An 11,034-nucleotide genomic window follows, 5' to 3' on the forward strand; every position below is an offset into this window, starting at 1 on the left:
CATACAAGAGAAATCATGGAATATTTAAGCTTCTTTGTCTGAGTTACTTCACAACATTATGGTCTGAAGATGAATTCACTTTCATAAATTACTCATGTATCCTTTTTTATGGCAGACTGGTACTCTATTGGGTATAAATATCATATTTATTATCAATTCATCTATTGATGAACATATAGGCTGTTTTCCGGATTTAGCTGTTACGTATTGCACAGTTGATTTCTTGATAGTAACTAATGATTTGTGAATAAATGAATTATCCATTTTTCAGAAGTTATTACTAGGCTGTAGCCTCAAGTTAATATATCCCGTTTGTATGATTCTCTCGAATAAAATATTTTGAATTTTGACATAATTTTAGAGGGCATATCATGTTTATGCTTTTTGATGTCATATATTTTCTTCAAATATTAAAGTTTGTTTGGGTCTCATTTAAAAAAAAATAGTTGGATTTTAGCAAAATGAAATATAGAAGCCAGTGTCAGTAACTAGAATACACACAGGCTGACAGATGAAAAAAAAAAGAAAAAAAAAAAGCATTTGGATTCTTTACATTCTTGCCAGTCTGATGCCTTAATACAATCAGCAAAGTGCTGCAAGGATTCTGCTTCTGTTTATTCATCAAGTAAAAAAATGCAAATTTTCCCTTCCCTTTTGGATATAAAGTCCTGTGAAATATGATAAAGTAAAAAGAACGCTTGAATAACAGAATTACATAGACATGTCCATTACAAGAATGAGAAATATTTTTGATTATTCATTAAGTACTATGTGAAATATATATTAAAAAATCTAGTAGATATCCTTTGCAAGAGAACAACTAATATACACTTTAGAGCAATTATTTTTTATCTTTAAATGTTACCATTAAAAAATCTCAATCTAAAATTTAGTCCTGCAGTGATATATGTTAGAAAGTGTCAATGAAATGCATTCACATCTAATTTGAGCCCCACCTGGATGTTGGAATCTTAAAAATAATAAACTTTACTACCCTATAACCTTTAAAACAAATACTTTGTGATGGATTTGTCACCTTGTAAGTAATTGGTTTGAAATTTTTGTGAATAGCTTTGAAAGCACACATTCACTATCACTTACTGTACAAATGCATGCCTATCTTAAATCCTGCAGATTATATTTATTTGACTTCTATCTCTTAAATTTGGTTTCTGTATTGTTTGCAATCTAAGAGATAAAGTTTGTTTCTATTTTCATTTTAGACTACCTCATGAATACACATACCGATTATGATACCCATCATATGCTATTTGCAAATGAAATTGTGCATATGCACATCACATACACCATCTAGCTACTTGCATATCACATATATAAACATACAGTAGAAGTAAAAATGTGTTTTGCCAACTCTACATCAGTTGAGAAGTTGATTTAGAAATTCCTTTAATATCAAACACTCATGGTAGATATTTTTTTCTATATTATATTTAAAAATACGGGCTCATGATGCTTCTGGATGCCTGGAGGCAGGCATTACCATGCCGAAAGAGACTCTCTTTACGTCCTTGAAGGAGTCTGAGAATGCATCTGTACAGGCCTTTTCTAAATGCATTTGCCAGCTTACGGACAGAAGAACTAAAAAAGTTGCTAACATTACTGAAAAGTAGAAGTCATTCAAGAATCACATGCTTAGGACTGAAAACGGTTGTTTTTCTTTTTCCACATAACACAAATGAAACATTTCTGGTTCTCCCATCCCTCTGTTACCTTCAATGTTAAAGAACAACACCCACCTGGCTAGTATTATGCGCGTCTCCTAAAGGCATAGAAAAATCCCTCCGCACCTACTTATAACCATCACGACTCTATCCCAAATAGTAGCCAGTCACAAACAACCAGAAGTTTCTCAGTAAAATAGGAATTGTAACATTCGTTCCACCAGTAAAGTCAGTGGAATGTAGTATTTGTCTTGTTGCCAGGTAACCTGAAAATTAGATCTTGTTTATTATTCAGTAATAGGTAAGTCAAATTATTTATTTCCTCTAAGCTTTATTTCTACCCTTTCTAAAACTGCAGTAAACAGGATTGACACGTAAGTGCTGGATGTTACATAAAAATAAGAAAATATTATGAGCTTATTTTAGCCTCACTAAATTATGTTTCCAAACTCTTTAGAAGGGTTAAATATTATGCTTGTAAATTAATTATTTAAATTATAATTTGAAGTATCTTAGAACTATTTTAACTTATTGTATGGTTCCTGGAAAATCAAATATATGAGGCATGAGTCTTTAAGCTTCTTTCTGTAATATTGTTGGTAACAAAAAAAGAATGGAATAGATCTATATTTGACATCGATTCATTAATTAATTTATACACCTCGTGGTGTTTACAAATATGATTTATTTTCAAAATTAAATACTTTGTTAATTATTATGATTCTGTCACCAGTATGAATAAAATAATAATAAATGAGCAATTTATGAATAGAATTCCATTGCTTTATCTAATTATGAATCTTCACATAACCATGTACTTAAAAATTATGCATTGTAAGCATTTTTAAATGTTCTCCTCGGTAGTAGTTTCCTGACCGCTCTTTTTGACACATCAATGAAAGACCTATTCCAGAGCTTCAACAATTTTCCACTTGTTTTCTTTAAATCCACTTGTCAAGGCAATTTTCAAACTTTCCTAAAATGAAGCTCCAAGAAATTAATTAGTTTGTTTGATTATATTTTTCACTGCATTGCTCTCAGCCAAAAAAAAAAAAAATCTCTTTTAAGTTGCAAAAATAGTTTGGTGATCTCCATTCACAATTTGCGTTACTGGCTTTGAATATGGCTCTAAGATATCTTTTTTTAGTTATTGCTCATGTTTTTTCTCATAAAAAAACGTGGACATTTGAAATATCAAAGCACTAAAGTCATTAGTTAAAGTCTCTAAATAAATCTTATTTTTTAAACTTTTATTAACGAACAAACTGCAGATACAGTAGCTTACTCCAAAGTAATGGGATACTCATTCAAATGGCTTTCATTGCTTTTATTGAACATAATATCATATTTTAGACATCTTTGACTCTTTTATTATTCTATTTTCAAAGATGAAATTTTAATGTTACTTTTTAATAGAAAAATGTTTAAAATACTAAACTCGTTCAATATATCTGTACATCCTATTTGTTTTGTATGGAACTCATTGAAGTTATGTCTTAAATTTAATGTAGCTCCTTTATTTATATTAAGTATGTGGGACAGACACAAAAACACCAAGGATGATCAGACTGAATTACAATGTAACCAAATTATTTTTACAATGACATGCCTTGTACTTTGCAAACTCATTAAAAAATACATTCTATTTGCTCTCTTTTGAGTGTTCAGCACTATTTTACAGATGAATGAGTTGATGTTCACTATTCTGTTCAAGTTCTGGTTGAATGATGTTCTTCTAGCATAGTGCTCATATCTTAAGACTAATAATAAGATCTTTTGAATAGCACTTTTTAAATCTGAATGACAATAAGTTATAATCTAGCATCAGTAAGAATGGCTATTTTCCAATGAACTATAAATAACACATGCTTATGAGGAAGTGCAGTAAAATGACCTCTCATAAAATATTGGTGGGTATGTAAATTAGGGCACTTATTATGGGAAGCACTATGTATATTCCATTTCTACTTCTGGGTATATGTCTAAGAGAAATGAAACTAACACACCAAAGAGATGACACCAGGTCCCTGGTTATTGTGGCACTATTCACAATAATGGAACAACAACAACAACAAAATGGAACCAGCCATAGTGTTCATTAATAGATAAATAAAAGAAGCGTGGTATGTATACACAGGGGAATACTATGTTTCCATAAAAATGAGTGAAATCCTGTCTTTCAGTGAGGAGAAGTGACGCTTATCTGGAGTCCTGGCAGGCTGGGCGGTTGAGGCAAGAAGATCACAAGTCTGAGAGCAGCCTAGGAAATCTAGAAACTTAGTGAGGGCCTGTCTCAAACTGGAAAAAAAAATAAGAAAAGAAAAGAAAAAAAGCTGTCATTTGAAACAAAATGCATGGAATTAGAAGATATCTGGATAAGTGGAATGAAATTAATTCAGAAAGACATATACCACATGTTCTCTTTCATGTATGGAAACAAGAAAAATGAACCTTAATATAGAATAGGGATTAGAAGTTAGGAAATGTAGAGGGATGAGTAAATACAGGGATATAAATTTGAACAGTCAGTGTACCATGTGTGAATGTCTGGAAATATAATGTTGAGCTCTAATAATCTGTGCTATAAATCCTTGCTAATGAAGCATACAATTTGAGAATTTATTTAAAAATAATAATCTGGGCCTTAGAATCATGAGATTAAGTAACATGGAAATATTTATTGATTAGTTTGCTTGTGTTGAAACCTTTGAAAGAATATATGTTCAAGATGTTTACATTTTTTAAAGTTGGGGGAAAGGTAGTCACACACTTGTTGGTTGAGAGTGGGAGCTGATACTCTGACACACGGCATGATTGTATTGTACCAGTTCTACAATTTGACAAAAGTAGACGTGAAAATCAATGAAATTGAGCTGTCTTATTTGAAATATAATTAGATAAATACACTTAATATCAGGACTAAGAAACATGATTTTTCTCACATATTTAAATGAGGTCATTTCATTGATAACCTATCATCTGCATTCAAATGAAATTGGGAAAGAGTATTACAATGCATAAAGTCCTCAAATTTGAAAACTTATGTAAAATGACCAATTATTCAGTGATTCTTGCTTGTAACGACTTGAAATTTATTTCAAGACTTATATCATTACTCTGTCCTGTAAGAATGGATAGTATTTTATGACAGTCACTGAGCAGAAAGAGTAATCACTAGAAAATAATTTCCCTTCAGTCATATCTGTAACAGATGTTTGGAATGTTCCAAAAGTTAATGTCCCCTACATATACTTCATAAAGTTGAGAATAAAAAGTAAGGAAAAAAAAAGGAATAATGCTGTGTCCCCTTTGCTAGGAAAGATAATAATCACTTATTCTAATAAAATAAGTATATAAAATGCTATATTGATTTGAGTCTTCATCTTAGAAAATATTTAGAGGAAGTCTTTTATTAGCTCACTCATAGGCATGTGAGAATTAAAGTGTCATATAAATTCTTTGAAAAATTGTACTGTATTTTTAGGGTTTCACACCAAAACTGCAAGTAAAGATGTTATTCATGTTTGGTTTTCTTGATTATGAGAGATTTATACCCACTCATTAGTGTTTTAAAGTTGGAATCATCTAAATTACAATATGGTAACAAATTTACAACAATATTTAATTCAAATATCTATGAAATTTAAGTATTTTTACTGCCAAGAAAATAAAAATTGGCAACTCAGATATTCCATGTTGCCTAAATTGAGCTTCCATTTGGCTAGGAAAATGTTGGAGCATGAATGTGTTTGTGGACTCTAATGTAAATAAGTTTTCAAATATGCAATATCAGATAATTATGAATTTGTATTCTTCTAAGAAAAAATGTGACAGTTATTCAAAAATAATCCTTTGTGACAATATAGCAGAGCAGAATAAAGGCCACTGACCAGCTAGGTTATAATACTCTAAGACTTATTATTTTCTACCACTCCCACTTGATTTTTTGGCATGCTAATGAGTGTCAATAATTATAATGAACAAGTTTCCTTGATGGGTTATCTCATGGTAGAAGTAATGAGGAAGAAATGTGCACAGAGTCAAATGAGATTAAATATTTTTACTGAATTTTGTAATGTATTATGAGCAAACATCCTGTTTCTTCCTATATACCAATATCTACAATTTTAAGGAGCAATTTTTGTAAATAAAGAATATATGTTAGCTTTTGGTGTCATGGGATCTGCAGAGTATGGTCATGTAGGTATGTACCATAGCCATTATTACACATACAGATTAGAATTCAAGGAAATTTTTATTTTAAAAGTCAAGCAATATATTTACATGGTCATAAAAACTCAACAGTAGTTCTTAAATTTATCAAAATAAAATTCAAAATGAGTAGAAATTTTATCAGCAATAAGTACTTGTTAATTACTATTTTTTTCAAATCACGCTGTTTGATCTAAAACATACATCTATGTGTATACAATTGCATCTATATATGTGAGTTTATATTACATACATATTTTAGCACATAATTTCTATCTTCCCAATTAAATTTATAAAAATTACTTGTATTAGCTTTTCTTCAGAGATTATGAAAAATCTAATATGGTAGAAATTTTTATTTTGTTTTTATCTGGCCCATGTACTTAAGATACTGGATTTATTATATATTTTTTAAAGATTTGTACAGGAAAAAAGTGAAAGTACATTTATATATTAGCAATATTCTTGCCTTGTGCTTTTTGTTTATTTTCATATGTTTCTTCTAAAATACAAACCTAAATTCAGTTAAATTTTTCAGTGTATATCTGTTTTAATTTTATAACAGTCTGAATCATCAATAGCTATGAGCTAATATCTACAGCTAAATTTGAAAATTTTTTTTACAATGTTATTCATGTTCACCCTTAATGACAGATAAAGCAAATAGCTAAAATTACAATTTTTTTTTCTACAACCCAAGTGGAAAAGCAGAACCACCACTAAGATCACTACATACCAGAAAAACTGCTAAATCTGAGAAGTATAATATGTAATTTTCTGTTATTTATTCCATTTTATGTACATGTTAGCAGAACTAAAAGACATTAGATCAGTTAACATTGAGTCACACAGCTTTTCATTCAAACTAACAGTAATTTTCCAAAAAACATTAATGTCATGGGCATTGGTATTTATCTGAATGAAACAGCAGAACAAAATGAATTGTGATTTTGTCAATTATAAATTTTCTCTTCTTTCTTAATATTAATGGGTTACATAATTAAAAATCTGAAGGAAGAACAAACTATAAAGCTGAAACAAGAGCTATGCATGTTTCCATCTGGCAAAGGCGAGCTCAAAAGACATAAATGTTCCCAAATTCATTAATTAAAAATCAAGAAAACATAACAACACAAGCCAAATTTTAATGAAATGCTTTAGCATAGATAGGTAAATAGATAATATATGCATAACTATATCATCAATGATAATATTTAGCACATGGTAGTACACAAATAAGTACATAAAATTTTACACAAATCTGTTAGAAATTAGGGAAATGTGACTTAAAACTATAGTGAGGTGGCACCTATACTTGCTAGGATGACTAAAACAAAATAAAATAAAGCTGACAGTACAAAATTTTATCAAATGGTGTAAAAGAATGACTGGGTGTAATACATCTTTGATGAGCATAGAAAAATAATACAGTCAGTTTGGAAGCTAGTTTAGTAATTTCCTATAAAGTCAAACATTGACTTATGTGACTTGGCAATGACAACTAGAAAAATAAAAATTATGTACAATAAAAATCCATACATGAATGCTTTAGAATAATTATCTGATCTCAGATATTGAACATAGCCACATATCTTTCAAAACATGAATAAACTCTACTATATCCATTAAATGTCGACTGCCATTCAGTAAAAAAATAAATAAATGAATGAACAAAATAACATGATGACATGAAAGAAATACAAATTATACAATGTCAAGTTAATCAGACCTCAAAATATTAAATGCAGTATTACCCCATCACCATGAAATTCTACGAAGGGCAATTCTACAGGGATGGATTGCTTCCAGCGTTTAGGGATGAAGGGAGTTTAGAGGGACAGTATGAGGGGAAAAAAATTTTTGTATCCTAATTTTGATGATGGATGCATAGATCTTTGCATATACTGAATCTCAGAACTGTAAACCATTAACAACAAAATGGAATTATATCATTTCAAACTAAAAAGAAAGACATTTTAGGGAATTTGATAGAGTATGATACATATATTCTAAAACATTGATCTATGTTTATTTATGAAGGATATGTTCAGTCTAAAATAAATGCATATTTGTCTCTAAATTTGGTTTATATATACAACAGTATAGGAGTGGCAGTCTGCATTAGCTTTCACAGTTCTAAATTCAACTTATGTTGAAATTAACGTGTTCTGGAAAGAAAAAAAATTGCACAGATGCCATTTCCTCAAAAGCAAGCAATTATGAATGTAAATAATGCCATGTTTTGGTTTTGGGCTTCCAGAATCACTTGGAATCTGAGATGTTTAAATGTCAACAGATTTGAGACCATTTTCTGCCATAAATAGAAATAACTAGATTGATAGGCATTTATTTGTAACTTGTATTAATTTTCTTTTAATAGTCCATGTAAATAAAAATTTGCAGTTGTATGTATCTATGACTATACTGCCATTGAGAAAGCCTAATCAGAACATAAGCATTAACCTTATGGGAAATATGTTATTATGCTACCATTGACATCACATACAAATAGGGAATAAGGAAAATAATGTTAGAATTCAACTGTATAAAAATAATAATTATTTTGGAAATTTCTGGGTAAAATTCTCATCCAAGTGCATTGATATTCATTAAAATTGTTGTATATACACATAAAATTTGCCCAAATTTGTTTATACTATAGATGGAATTGAGGCTATAGGTGCCCTACACATCTTAAATTACATTACCTTCATATACCTGTTACCAAAAATAAGAAAGAAATAATTTCACCTATATATCTTTCCCATTATCATTACTGTATGTTTTGCTATTGTCATTATTTCCTCAGGCCCTCAGAAAATAAACCAGTTACTCTTCAAGCATAGTTAAATATTCTTAAACTACCATGTAATTAAAGTTCTTCTTGCTCTTACTAATGATAACACTTTAAATGGTATCAATGGGGTACATGTTGAATATATAAATAAAATATTTCAATTAGACATGCACATGGAAATGATCCAATTGCATATGTTATTTTAAGGTTTGGAACATTTACTATTTCTTCTTTTTTAGGATTACAAGTTTATTTTATTATTACTTTCTATGAATGCAAACATATATTTCACAAACCCTTTGTAAATCATCCTCTGTCCTGTTTTTTTTCCACTCTCAAAACCAAGAGAAATTTTTTTAACTAATTATTAAATGCCTAGGTTCATTTTGTATGAAAGTATCTCATAATAATAGTCATGGCTTAGTGCTTTAAAATTAGAAAACTTTATCTGTGTCTTAATATGCTGTCTATCCCAGCAATCATTTCAGAGAAGGCTTACAGAGCAGTGACTAACATATAGAAATTGATTAGAAGCTTTCCTCTTCTACATTATAAACCCAGGACTCTGCATATAGCATTTAACCTCTCAGTTTTGCACAATTCATTTCCAAAAAAGGGTTAGCAATTTTATCTGTCTTATAGAATTTTGTGATGCTTAGAGGTGTGTGTGGAACAAGAATAAGTTATTGAGATAATATTGAGTTGTGTTGTGAGAACGTAGAAAAAAATTTATGAAGACTTAGATTGCAGGCCAATGATCATATCAGCCCTTCATACTGTATAACTTTGCAGGCAGTTGTATTTTGATCTTCAGCAATCAGAACACTTCGTAGTCTGAGATGCACAGTAAATTTAAAAACTATAACTTTTGATGCTTCTTCTCTGTCTTTGGTTATCAATTTATTACTCCTTAATGTATCAGAATGGCAACTTTAATATATATACATTTAATATAAGGTATATAATATACAAAATATAAAATATATTCTAAAATATATATATATGAATCATGAGAAGATAGGAGCAGTACTCTGCATTAACTTTCACAGATCTTAATTTAGCTTGTTGAAATTACCATATTTTTGAAAGAAAAAAATGCATATATATTCCCAGTACTTTCTGCTCTAAGATCTGATTTCTAGCAGCTCATCCTGATTTTTGCAATATTTCTTTGGACATGGTTGCCTCAGCAGGAAATAGACTAGCTACATCAATGAACTTCATATCTGTCATGTATTCCCAAAGGAATAATAAACTGTATTTAAAATGTTTTCTTATTTGTGTATACCTAAAATATACCAATAAACTCAATGAGAAAAAAAAATAACTTTTTCTCTCAACTTCTTCTTCCCATGGTAAATACGTATTGTGAATTTTAAGAAATGAATACCATTACTGAGAAGTTACTATTTCATACAGATTTGGTGAATTGTCATTTAGCATAGTATTTGTAAAAGGAATACTTTGGTTTACTTTAGAACTCCAGTTTCACATATTTCCCCAAGCTAGGTTTTCAAAGTTATTGATTTGTGGAATTGTATGCATATGTTTATTACTTTTGATTATAATGTCAGCGAGTTTGGGGAAGCAGTAAAACTAGTGGTTGAGAAAGCGTACTCTGGAGATTTTAGTTAGATTCCTAGTCTGCCAATTACAACTCTAAAGAATGAACTTTAAAAACTGAAATCCTCTAAGCTCCAGTAAGGATACGAAAGAATTAGTGACTGACCCATAATAAATTGACCTTTTACCTTCCAAGGAGAATTTGTTTGCTTAGATAATGCTTCAAACAAAACAGCTGTTAGGTTTTTTTGGGGAGCGCAACAATACTTTATTCCCTTGCTTAGTTTTGATATTATCTAGGTAGACTTCAAAGGGAGAATCTCTGTGGATCCTGTAGCCATTTATGGTTATTTTTCTACCTATAATTAAGCTACAGCCATAACTTTTTTGTCCAAAATATTATTTTTCATTATTCTTGATTCTTTTACCTTAATATATTTTTTCTGCAGTATTAAGAAAAGTGCATGGCCAAATCTCAGCAAAGCACAATGTAATGACATTCATCCCTGGAAATTTGTACCCTTACATAACATATCTTGGATTTATTTTTCCCCATTCCCCTGCCCTCCTTTCAACCACTTCGCCTCTCCCTATTTACAAAGACTTCACTTCCATATGTTCCTTTTTCATATCCATGCCTTCCCCTTCTTTCATTTCTCGAACCCCACTTCTCCCCCATCCCCTTTTGACCTTTGCTTCCTATTTTGCATTATCTGTTATGCTTTTTGATTCTTATTTATACTTTCAGTTTCTCAAGCCAGAGACACTATTCCGTATTTA

The 11,034-nt window shown here is 30.1% G+C and overlaps 1 long non-coding RNA gene across 1 annotated transcript in view; it reads right to left on the reverse strand.

Moving 5' to 3' along the window:
* LOC104862078 overlaps positions 1 to 1,859 on the reverse strand; it is a 35,319-nt gene extending 33,460 nt beyond the window's left edge. The window contains exon 1 of the long non-coding RNA XR_780177.1: positions 1,758 to 1,859. This is a non-coding gene — a long non-coding RNA (uncharacterized LOC104862078). The remainder of the gene's footprint in view (positions 1 to 1,757) is intronic.
* Between the last annotated feature and the right edge of the window lie 9,175 nt (positions 1,860 to 11,034).

The sequence above is a fragment of the Fukomys damarensis genome, unplaced genomic scaffold (genome assembly GCF_012274545.1).
Source record: "Fukomys damarensis isolate Sample0158 unplaced genomic scaffold, DMR_v1.0_HiC HiC_scaffold_1, whole genome shotgun sequence".
Classification (NCBI taxonomy): domain Eukaryota; kingdom Metazoa; phylum Chordata; class Mammalia; order Rodentia; family Bathyergidae; genus Fukomys; species Fukomys damarensis.